A 13,118-nucleotide genomic window follows, 5' to 3' on the forward strand; every position below is an offset into this window, starting at 1 on the left:
ATTATTATAATCTGAATGGGTCTAACGGAAATGCATAGCCCGATCCTCGCGGGCAGACTTCGCCCCATTGCAGATGACGTTCTGGGAACTGATGACAATTCGCAGCCTGGAGAATCAAAATTGTCTGGCAATTTCATTGTCAACATAGCCTTGACAGAGGAACATTTTAACACTGCTATCAGGAGCCATTTGTCCCTTCATCCAAACTGCAAAGGTTCGGTGCACATACATCCCGCGAAAACATTAAACATGGTTTCAGGATAGCTGCCATGATGTACTGCTCAATTTGCAATTTTGAAACGGAGCGATATCAATTTGACGAAGTAGGGAAGAACACCGGCCGCGGACGAAGATCGGCTAAAATTAATACACAGATGTCAGTTGCATTGACCAAACACCCTATCGGTGTATCCACTTTAGTGGAAATATTAGCAGCTTGTGACGTTTCAACACCGACACTGAACAGCTTACAGAAGTCTGTAAATCGATCGGCTGATGCATTTATTGAGCTTAACAGAGAGCAGTTAAAGTTAAACAGGGAACTTGTTTTGCATGAAAATAAATCGCGAACCGGAAAAACATCTCCAATTAAGATTCAATGCGACGCCACAGTACAACAACTTCCGAAGGGCCGATCATTTTCCCAACCGGGAACTCAAGCATACTGTTCAGTGTTTTGTTCCGAAAACATACTTGAAAAGTCCCAGTTTCCGCCGCCACAGTAAGCAAATTATGCTTGTGTCGTCAAACATCATGTGGCAGAAAAGTGCATTCAAAAAATTGCCAGCGTGATTTCCAAGTAAATAAGCCTATCTCAAATGCAGAACACACACTGGGGGTAAAATGTGGAGAAGAGCTTGCAGAGTCTGATTTTATTGCCGGTGATGTGGTAACCGACTGTGTAGGGCCGGGTCAGTAATATAAAGGTATAAACCAGGCTATGACTTCAAAAGGTTATAATTCGTGTAAAAACCAGGACTGCTCAAAACACATCTCTTCCACTTAACGAAGAAACCTTCGTAAAATTACACTTGATTCCGTTTATTTTAATGATAAGGCAGTCTTGAAAAATAAAAAAACAAGACCGCCTTTTAGACTTCATTTCAAGAAGATGCAGGTGGGAGTTTAAGGGATCTAAAATGAGCGTTTATTGTGTTTCGACAGTATTTTTTGTGGGACATGAGAGCACCTCGGACCTATCGAATTGCATCCTGAATACTGAAGCATGTCTTTCTGATATCAAATAATTTTCATTTTTGAAAATCACAATATAATACAAATTTTATGACAAATTATAAAAATTTGATATTTTTCAAATTTTTGATATATAACAGTCCTCGGTAAATTATATAAATCTAATGATATATTCTTAAAGTGTATGTAGCAGGGAGGAAAAGCCGACGGTCAATTGAAAATTTTGACCTTTCATATTGAAGATATGGATTTTTTCCCAAAAGACCTAATTTTTTTGGTGTTTTGGGAAAAAAATCCATATCTTCAATACTGAAGGTCAAAATTTTCAATTGATCGTCGGCTTTTCATCCCACCTACATACACTTTAAGTATAAATCATCAGATTTATAAAGTTTACTTCAAGTACTGTTAAATATCAAAAATATCAATTTTAATGATTTGCCATAAAATGTGTATTAAATTGCTAATTTCAAAAATCAAAATTATTTGATATCAGAATGACATTCTTCAGTATTCAGAATGCAATTCGATATGTCTGATGTGCTCTAATGTCCCAAAATAAATACTGTCCAAACGCTCATACCCCAGCCCTTAAAGCCATGCACAAAAAATACCACAAAAAATCAATGTATTTAAATCAAAGTGCCTCCAGGCCAAATCTGGAATTATCGCATTGCATGCGTTCAATTAAAGGCAACAGGGAACTCTGCTTACGAAACTGCCATGCATGCTATCTGCACCGAAAGAACCGACCAAGTAGAACCCCAAGGTGTTTGCCAGGCGCACAATATGTACATCTTTCACAGGCAGATCAACAGAAATTATTAGGTTGTATGGAAAAAAATTAGGCAGTCAGGCGGTAGACAATCAGCGAAACAATTTAACTACAAATCGATGCGAGGCTTCGCATCGCACTATGCAATGAAGCGTACCAAAAACTAGGACATTTGTAAGAACGTTCAAAGGACGTGTACACAGTGCAATGCACTCCATGTCATTGGGACATATAAGATCAATCATCTGTAAATCGATCGGCTGATGCATTTGTTGAGCTTAACAGAGAGCAGTTGAAGTTAAACAGGGAACTTGTTTTGCATGAAAATAAATCGCGAACCGGAAAAACATCTCCAATTAAGATTCAATGCGACGCCGCGTACAACAACTTCCCGAAGGGCCGATCATTTTCCCAACCGGGAACTCAAGCATACTGTTCAGTGGTTTGTTCCGAAAACATACTTGGAAAAGTCCCAGTTTCCGTCGCCACAGTAAGCAAATTATGCTTGTGTCATCAAACATCAAAGGATATGTACACAGTGCAATGCACTCCATGTCATTGGGACATATATAAGATCAATCATCGAAGCAAATAAGAAATTAGGAGTAGAAAACAACATTAGGTCCTGGGCTTTCCGCACATAAAGAGACTTTACAAACAAGATTGTTATCAAAAGCGTCGAAACGCCAGTGCGATTTATAAGAAGCGCAAATCGAAAAAGAAAATATCTGTTGAAAGACAAAAGGCGTGTTCAGAGGACTTCGGGCACGTTTCTGGCTGTTCTAATCCAGAGGTTGAACACAAGCATAATTACTTCGTTTCCCATACCACTTGAACAAGTTGATTGATTGATTGATTGGGAAAACGTCAAGGTGCTTGAACGGGAGCAAAAAGAATTTTCCCGGAGAGTTCTTGAAGCCATACAAATAAGGACTCAAAAACCAAGACTAAATCGTGACCAAGGACTAGAAATAGATCCTATTTGGGATAACTTGCTGATGCCCAGGGGGGGGGGCGCTACATCGTAACATCCTATGACGTCATTCTGTCAATCATATGACGTCATCAGTGAGAGATATCCCGATTGTAGACAAGATATCAACACAGCATCACCATCTGCTGAAGACGCTAGTCGGACTAGTGAAAACGTTCCAAGTGAGCGAAAAATAGTGTAGTGTTGAAGTTAAAACTTTAATTCATTTTATCTACCACTACGTATGAATATCCACTCGTATATAATGCAGTACACATTTTAATATAATAGTTATGGAGTTCGCTTATGTTTATACCGGGGTCATAGGCCTACATTATGTTATAGATAATTAAGCAAAACAGGTCATAGTGTAAGAAAGAAAGAAATTAACGGAACAGTAGGCCTACTAACAGTTTCAGTTTCAAATAAGGTTACTTAGACCTATATCAACACATAAACTTCTACTTACCATGCTCATCATCATGATCATCAGAACATCTGTGCCGTTTTGAAGGATTACATGCTGGATTGCTGTAGAGAATAGTGTGCCCGCCTTGCGGCGGTTTTTAACTCCCCGTTTTGTATGATATTCACTGTGTACCATGATCGAACCCCCCCTCCCACCCCCCACCTATAATCTTAAACGAGTACTAGTATAGTATTTAATTATTGTGTTACGACTTTATTTCTCTATTGCAGAAACAAATAAACGTTGATCCAGATATGTTTGTATACCGTTACCCCACGAAACCGCATTAAACATGTTGAAATATTGCGTATAATTAAGGTCTACGAACGCTGCAAGCTGCGATCAAAATATAGAGAGCGCACATCACAAAATGGTCAATTAAACACAAAATTTATATTAAATTTATATTAAAAGACACGAAACAACATTTATTAAAGTCTTATCTTTACTTTCATGGCATGAACCCGCATTGATTAGTCATTTCGTTTACATTATAAACGTTTGTATAGCCTCGACATGTATTTTACCCGTGTGTATAGACCACTTGGCATGTGACGTCATTGCCCGGCATTATGCGCGCGCATTATGGCAATTTCCATTGTTCATTGCCCTGCAGTGTGCGTACGCATCGTAGTTTGCTAAGGGCACGTGCATTTTAAATCGCCCGCTACATTTCATATTGTACAAGTAAGCCATTGGAACAGTGTAGCGGCTTTTCAAGCATATCGATAGACGAGTCCCTCGCCGTTGTTGATAAACAGTGATGTCAAGTGGTCTATACACAAACTGTTACACGCAAAATTAGAAACGCGCATCTTAAGCGAAAAATCAGCAAAAGTTGGAAAATGTGTATTTCACCTTGTTTGCATTTTCCATCATATCTAGATAACTACGGGGTCAATTTTCGTAGAATAAAAATCAAAATGCTCAGAATTAGTTCTACTTTCGCACTATATATATTATAACCTCCTAACTCCATAGGTTGTGCTCTTCAAGGGTTCATACCGCCAAATCCGCCTGTGAAGCGGTTTCCGGTAAAAGTTTATCACGACTATAGTGCCAGATTTGCACAATAATTGCGACATATTGATACGATATTATCGAATTTAATGTTCCAAATCGTATTTTACTAGACTGTTTGCATGTGTTCTTTCCCAATTTGAGAAAAAAACTGGAAAATTTATGTAACATTCATGTTTAAAGTGTGCATGAATACACAGGGTCAAAACACGATTATGAGGCGGATGTAAACCGCGAAATTGCGAGCTCTTAAAAAGTAGACTGAAAATGTGATGTCATTTTCAAATATGTTATGCAGATTTCTCTTCCGATTAAGAATATATAACTCTCATATTTCAAAGTTAGAGGTAACTCGACTTATGGCCTAAAACGCGACCCCTACTTTACACGCAAAGTCTATGGCGGGCGTTTTTGTGGTTTGTACCCATAACATGCAAGTGTTTCCATAATATATTTTATACATATCAAAACCTTTAGTAACATTTCAGAATCAGTGAATTCACGGCAGACTTGGCCATTCAAAACGCAACAGAAAACTGGCTAAAATGACCAAATTTTTTTTAAATCGCCGTCAATTTCGAACTAGTGAACTCAGAATTCTATACCCACGTTTATATTACCTTGAGATATTCTTTAACCCTAAAATTATTTTTTTGAAGCTGTAGGTGCTTCCATAAACCCGCCTGAATTTTTATTTATTCCATCTTTTCACTCATTTTGCTCCTTTCCCTGCGTGAGATCACGTTTTTCTGGGTTTTCCTGTCAAACCTGCCCTGTTCCAACAGTCACTCTACTTAAATAGCGCCACGTTATTAAAAATGTTCTCGGGTTAATCGACTGTATAGACATTTTCCTAATGGTCATCTAAAATGGTTATGATAGACCTGAATTTAGTCTCACCAGATACAAAAAAACTATGGGTACCCCTAATCAGAAGTCAATTCTAGTCCTTCGATAACTCGCTGGGTCTGCCAGTCTTAGTCACAGCCTATATGGCACAGCATAATTAGCATTACACGTGAAATACGACCAAGCGTAGACTTTATGAGACTATACGATCTATTTTTAGCATGACTCCACACAGCTCGCGTTCATCAAGGTCACTATTGCTTTTCATTGTGTAGTGAATATTATTTTGGGTAAAAAACATGTTACTTTTCACATAGAAAGGTTTTGATATGATTTAACTTGTTGCCAGTTGAACTTTCCCTGGTGAAGAGGACAACAACAAAAATCCACCCACCCGCAATGCCTCTTCCAGAGTATAGCACTTGTTCAGTGTCTGTATGGGACCATGACAACCCCTCTCTGACATTACAAAATCCACCAGTCGAAGCGTCTCATTGGCCGCTTCGCTTTGTTTGGGTCTAAAGTCAACACTTTTCCAGATTACGTTGTGACAGATGTCACATTTCAAGTTCCCTCATGCACTGAATTTCACTTCTAGGCCTTGATTTGAATTGCATCAGACAAAGGCCATGGGTTAATTATTATTCACCCTCTGTACTACAAATAGTGTACTTTGACTTCAGCTACCAATATTTTAAGGTTTGAGGAAGCTTAAAGAATTCCTTCTTGGTAAAAACAGAATGATGCTGATGGATTCCAGTAATGAGTATGTTTATGCTGATTTCAATGAGGCAGAAAAAAAGAACATGGAAATGAAAAATACAGTACTAAACCATGGGTAACATGTGTGATGCCAGTAGAAAAGACACACTGCCCTGTCAGATGTTAATTTCTAATATATATATATCAGATTCATCTCAACCATCATGATGCTTCATTGTAACACTGCATATCCCAAGGAGGTCCCTGGTACAAGGCTGAGATATTGTCTGACATCGGTGGGATAAACTGTAATACTCAAATCCAATCAGAGCTGCAGGAAGAAGAAGTGTGTTTCCAACAAGGAATCATATCAATAACTTAACACAGATGATCATAAAGATATAGAAAGGGCAGAGATTACTGGCAGCATGATGTATGAAATCCATGGGGACAAACACTGTCCAGTCTATTCGTTTATGGAATACACTTCTAAATTGAACCCAGACTCCCTGGATATCTGGCAAAAACCTAAAGAAAAGGTACCAGATTCTGAAGAAGAGCCGTGGTATTGTAATGTACCAGTAGGCATGAACACGCTTGGTAAAAAGGTGAAATTAATATCACAAAACACTGGCTGTTCGAAAACATACACAAATCATTGCCTAAGTGCAACATGTGTCACTATTTTGGATCACGTGTGGATTCCAAAACAGATATACAAATGTCTGTAAGTACATGAACACCACTCTGAACAAAGTATCAAACATTAGAGCAGAACATTGGAACCCCCCCCCCCCCAAAAAAAAACAAACAAACTGCAGCAATAGCTAATAAAGCCATTCATTCCCCTGCACACCACCAAGTAGTCATGGATAACCCATGAAAAAGTCATTATTTGTTGAAAGACATGTTGAAAGTTCAGAGGCATGTGGGTGGTGAAGTGGTGGTTTTTAAGTGAAAGTTCCTATTTGGATAGTGGAGTTCAAATAATAGTGAACTTTATGAAGGGTTATAATACACAGCTGTTTGTAAGACAATATGAATCGCCTGTAAAACTGATTCAGATTCTTGACATTATTGAATTGAGTAAATAAATTTTCAGTAGTATATTTGAAACTTGTTAAAAATGATTCAGCTTCTTGACATTATTGATTGAATAAATTTTCAGTAGTATTGAAAGTTGTTAAAAATTATTAAGATTTTTGACATTAATTGAGTGAACTGTAAGTTAAAGTAGGCTTAGTTTTTGTAGAAACTTGTTAATGTTTATGTATAATGTTCCAGTGCTACAGGGTGTCCCAAAAAAGAGGCCCCACATTGCCCTCTTTTTTCTCCTATTTCTGAAAAGTTGATCAAATATATTTTGGTATGTAAAGAAACCTTCAATCGTTAGCTTTAATAAACCAAAACAATTATTTCAATCGGCTCATAACTTTTGAAGATATGTCCTTTTAAAGAAATGTATCCGTTTTTCACTCTGTCCACGGAGGAGGTTTGGCTACTTCAAAGATTGAAAAGTGCATATACCATGCATGAATACAAAACATTCCTCGATGATAACTTTATAAAATAACAACTTTATTTAAGGGAATGGGCTTTACCGGTGGGCTTATGGGTTATGGATTTTGTTAAGTGTCATTAATTTGGGCGAAATTGATGTGGGATGGGACTTCTTTTGCTATACTTGCAATTACTTATGTTTTTCTCGTTTCTTGCTTTCTTTTATTGACAACATAAGTCATTTCTCTTTTTGGAATAAAAGGTAGCCCTGAAAAGGGCTGTTTAGTTTGTCTTTGGTTCTTTTGAAGTGAGTTTACTGTGCTGCCTTATGCGTCGGATACTTGCGAATGCAGCAGTAATACGGGGTTGCGAAGATGTTTGAAGCTAGCTGGTGATCCTCGCTTATAGTGAATGCTTTCCCAAGACTAATGCTATTATCTATCTATGTCATTAAGGGCTGGGGTATGAACGTTTGGACAGTATTTATTTTGGGACATTAGAGCACATCAGACATATCGAATTGCATTCTGAATACGAAGAATGTCATTCTGATATCAAATAATTTTGATTTTTGAAAATCGCAATTTAATACACATTTTATGGCAAATCATTAAAATTGATATTTTTGATATTTAACAGTACTTGAAGTAAACTTTATAAATCTGATGATTTATACTTAAAGTGTATGTAGGTGGGGTGAAAAGCCGACGATCAATTGAAAATGTTTGACCTTTCGTATTGAAGATATGGATTTTTTTCCCCAAAACACCCAAAAAAAATTAGGTCTTTTTGGGAAAAAATCCATATCTTCAATATGAAAGGTCAAAATGTTCAATTGACCGTCGGCTTTTCCTTCCTGCTACATACACTTTAAGAATGTATCATTAGATTTATATAATTTACTTCGAGGACTGTTATATATCAACAATTTGAAAAATATCAAATTTTTATAAATTTCAAAATTTGTATTATATTGTAATTTTCAAAAAATGGAAATTATTTGATATCAGAAAGACATGCTTCGTATTCAGAATGCAATTCGATAGGTCTGAGGTGCTCTCATGTCCCACAAAAATACTGTCGAAACGCAATAAACGCCATTTTAGATCCCTTAACCGTGTGTTTCGTTTAAATCTTTGATGTAGCCAAACCTCATCCGTGGACAGAGTGAAAAACAGGTACATTTCTTAAAGAGGGCATATCTTCAAAAATTGTGAGCCGATTGAAAGAATTGTTTTGGTTTATTAAAGCTAACGATTTAGGGTTTCTTTACATACCAAAATATATTTGATCAACGTTTCAGAAATAGGAGAAAAAGAGGGCGCAATGTGGGGCCTCTTTTTTTGGGGACACCCTGTATCACTGATAAAGCCATTACATGTGTCATCTAGCTGTGAATTTTAAACAGCACAGGAAGCATATTGGAAATTAGGTTTCAAGAAACAATTTGTCATGCAAGTGCACCCCCACACACTTCTATAATGTAATGAATAATGTCAGAAATGTGTCCTCTCCTTTACTATCAAGTGACCAACTGCATTCTAAGTGTTCCTTTTTATGTGGAACATTTGTTTCTTAATGCATAGAATCAGAATCAGATTTTATTGACATTCATCTTACAACAAGATATGGTCAAAACATATATAATAATACGATATATATAATACAAATAAAGTACAAGAACAATACAGTTTAGAATATAATATAAATTAACTAGGCATAGGCCTATTATTTAAATCCCGTTTTTCAAATGCAGTATAAATGAAATTGGCAACTGCATTGGTGGTGTCAAAATCATTGGCACCCAAGATATGAAGAAACTTATCATTTTCAGTTAAATTGTTTGTAACAAAAATATCATCTATTAACGTCATAAATCTATTACGGATATCGTTATATAAGGAACATTTCATAATGAAATGAAATTAGTCCTCAATTTCATTGAGATTACAATATTTACAAATTCTCCGCTCTGGAGGCAATTTAGGTGAAACATATCTATCCATTTCAATCCTTAATTTATGACAACTAATTCTAAGTTTACAAAAAGTAGATCTATGCCTACGTTTTAATAATGTAACATAATTTTCTAATGAAAATGAACACTTGAATTGACAATAAGTTCAAGTTTAGTCTGATGGTTTTTACAACATTTAACCATGAATTATTATAAACAGTTTTTAGGCTATCTACAATTAATGTGTTAAAATTAGCCTTATTAATCATGGTAGGTCTATTCCATATGTCATATTTATCAATCAGTTTCAAAACATTCATAATTCCGGTGGACCAAGAAAAGGTGTTTAGTTTCCTGTTATCAATCAGAGCCTTTGTTACAAGAGAGGTTGAACCTAACATGCAGTTTAAATTAAGTTCCCACCAATATTTTATAGCTAAAGCAATCATAGTAATGAGAATGGGGTAACTTCCCAATTCTCCACGTACAGCATTATTTGTAGCTTTCTTATGAACACCCAGTACTGTTTTACAAAATTTTATATGTACATTTTCGCCAGGAGGCTTATCACAAATATTTACAAAATTAGTATCATTAATGTTTTTACATAAATAAGGCACCCATATTTCACTGCCGTAACTTAAGATTGGTTGAATGAGAGTACGGAATAATGTAGAGCTGCACTTATAAGAGTTGCTATAAAGGTTTTGACGAACGTTAAAATATGCTTTTAAAGCTTTATCTTTCAGCCTAACCATAGCATTTTGAAATGAACCTGATGGTGTGAAAATAACACCCAAGTAGCAGTATTCATTAGTTATTTTAAGATCAGTATTGCCATAAGTAAATGTGAAGTTTCAATGAGATGACCTTTTTTTAAAGATCATGATGTTAGACTTGTTAATATTTACAGAAAGCTTCCATTTTAAACAATAATTATTTAGATTATCAAGTGCTTGTTGGAGACCTTGAGCACTTTCAGAAAGAATGACAAGATCGTCAGCATACATTATACAAGATAGACGATATTTATCAAGCAATACTGGATCACATGAATTGTCAAATATTTTTGGAATGTCACTGGTAAAAATATTAAAAACATTGGGCTAAGAATACATCCCTGTTTGACTCCAACTGTTGTATAAAACGTGTCGGTTAACTTACTATCATATTTTACAGCAAAATTGACTGAAGAGTACATATCACGGATAATATTAATCAAGTGACCACCTATTCCAGCCTGCATCAGTTTATATAACAGTGCGCTTCTCCATACGGTGTCAAAGGCTTTTGAGAAGTCAATAAAACAAACAAAAAGTTTTGACTTTACTGAGTTCAAGCTTTGGTTCAAGTATTTGTCGATAAGAGATTTAAGAACGAGAATATGATCACTCGTGACGGCTACCCTTTCTGAAACCAATTTGTTCAGTTGGAATGGTCTTGTATTTATCTGTAAATAAAACAAGACGATTATGTAAAACTAAGCAAAATAATTTGCATAGATTACTGGACACTGCTATACCACGATAGTTTCCTGGATCTGTTTTATCACCTTTCTTATGAAGAACAGTCAGTGTACTTAATCTCCATCTTGATGGAAATTTACCGCTAGTATAAATTGTGTTAAATAGTATGCATAAAGCAGGTGCAAGAATATGAATACCTTCTTTTAACATTTCGTTTCTTATACCATCAACTCCTGGTGCTTTGTTGTTCTTCAGTTTCAGACCTGCTTCAATGACTTCATCTGGAGTTATGTTAAAATTTAATTCATTATCCGAGAAGTCATAATGATCCCAGAGGCTGTTTAAAGAGGCCTCAAAATCTTTATCACTGTGTACGATATTTCTGTTCATCAGTGTTGAGAAATGATCTAACCATTTTTTGGACTGATAGGATTAGTAGAATCAGTGTGAGAACTACTGCATAAATCATCATATAAGTTCCAAAATGCTTTAGGATTATTTTCCTGCATATTATCTAGCATATCAAAAATGTTATCACGGAAACTTTGTTTTTTCATATTAGGCAATTTCTTGTATTGCTTTTTCATATAACGGAACTTATGAATTAAAAACATGTTAGATGGTTGTTTCTTAATATTACGAGCCAAACTTTGCAGTTGACGAAATGACAGTTTACAATCCTTATCATACCATTTACCATCTTTATGCGTTTTACATTTATGTAATTTATCAGAAGAACACTTCTTGCCTTTTACTAAGCCCGCTGAATTGCCCATGTTTTCAATAAGATCGTAAAAGTTATCTACGACTTTATTACTATGTAATTCCTCAGAAGTATCTGAAAAATTGCCAATTTGAACGTTTTTGGTGAATGACTTAACAAATGATTCAGCATCTGGGTTTCTAATAAAATCTTTCCATGCCTGTAAAGCGTGAGTGTTCCATATAAACTGATCAGGAAGCACATGAAGAGGAGTTTCTTCAGCAAAGATGTCATTGTAGGTACACCAATTTGACTTTACAGTACAATATATCATACAATGAATGGAGGATGGTGTTAAATCATGAACACGGAAATATTCAATATCATTTAATATGTTGGAACTACATAATGCATAATCTATCACACTTGGGGTACCTCGATGGTTGAAACAGGTAAAATTACCACAGATATCACCTAGTTTTCGACCATTAATAATACGTAGTCCACTGCTCTTACATAAATCTAGTAACTTCTTACCATGGGTATCAACATTCTTTTCGTCACAGCTTCTCCTAATAATAGGCGTATCACTAACATAAGATGAAGACAGTGACAAAAAATTATTATTATCATTAGTAATATAGTCGGGTTTACAGTTCGTTCGAGCATTGAAGTCACCAATAATGATACAATTACCCTTCACTAATAAACGATAATGTCTTCTTCAATTAAACTAAAAATATCATCTCGTTGAGAAGAGAAACGAGAGCGAATAGGACAAATATATACATTACAAATATAAATATCTTTGTCCAGACCAAAAAAACGTTTGTTTAATTTGAACCACATGTATTCAGAATGAGTTGATTTTAGGAAGGTAACCCCTTTAATCAAGGTTGTTTTCACCCCTACTGCCAGACCGCCGAAAGCATGAGGAGCATTTTTTGATTGCGGTCTATTATTTTGTACGATGTGGTAACCAGGAACTGAAAGAGAATCAGTGGAGTTACAATGAGTTTCAGTAAGACAGAAGATATCTAGTTTTGATAACATATCAACAACATGTTTAAATGTAAGTTTGGAGGTACGAATATTTGCTGTTCTAGTATGCACACCATCGATATTCCATCCTCCAATTTGAATATCAGATTGAGAAAATGTCTGAATGTTGAATTTGATTTAAAAGTGAAAGTTCGTAGGCTAACTTATCTAGAATTAGCAACATACCGTTTTCTTTTATCACGGATATTTAAGGTAACTTCGATCTTGCACCTAATATTACTATATAATAGACTAGAACCATCTTGGGAAAGATGGTATCCATCAGATGCTAACAGGTGGTCTATTACTATACCATTTCTCAAGAAGTTACTGTGGTCACAAAACACAACATTTGGGAAATTAGCAAGTTGAATGGAGTGTTTTAGCATGATATTTACCATATCTGTGGCGAAGTTCAGGTTTTTGAAGTCTTTGCGTGGCAAACCGAGCGAGAGAATGAACTTGGTTT

The sequence above is a fragment of the Amphiura filiformis genome, chromosome 4 (genome assembly GCF_039555335.1).
Source record: "Amphiura filiformis chromosome 4, Afil_fr2py, whole genome shotgun sequence".
Taxonomy (NCBI): Eukaryota; Metazoa; Echinodermata; class Ophiuroidea; order Amphilepidida; family Amphiuridae; genus Amphiura; species Amphiura filiformis.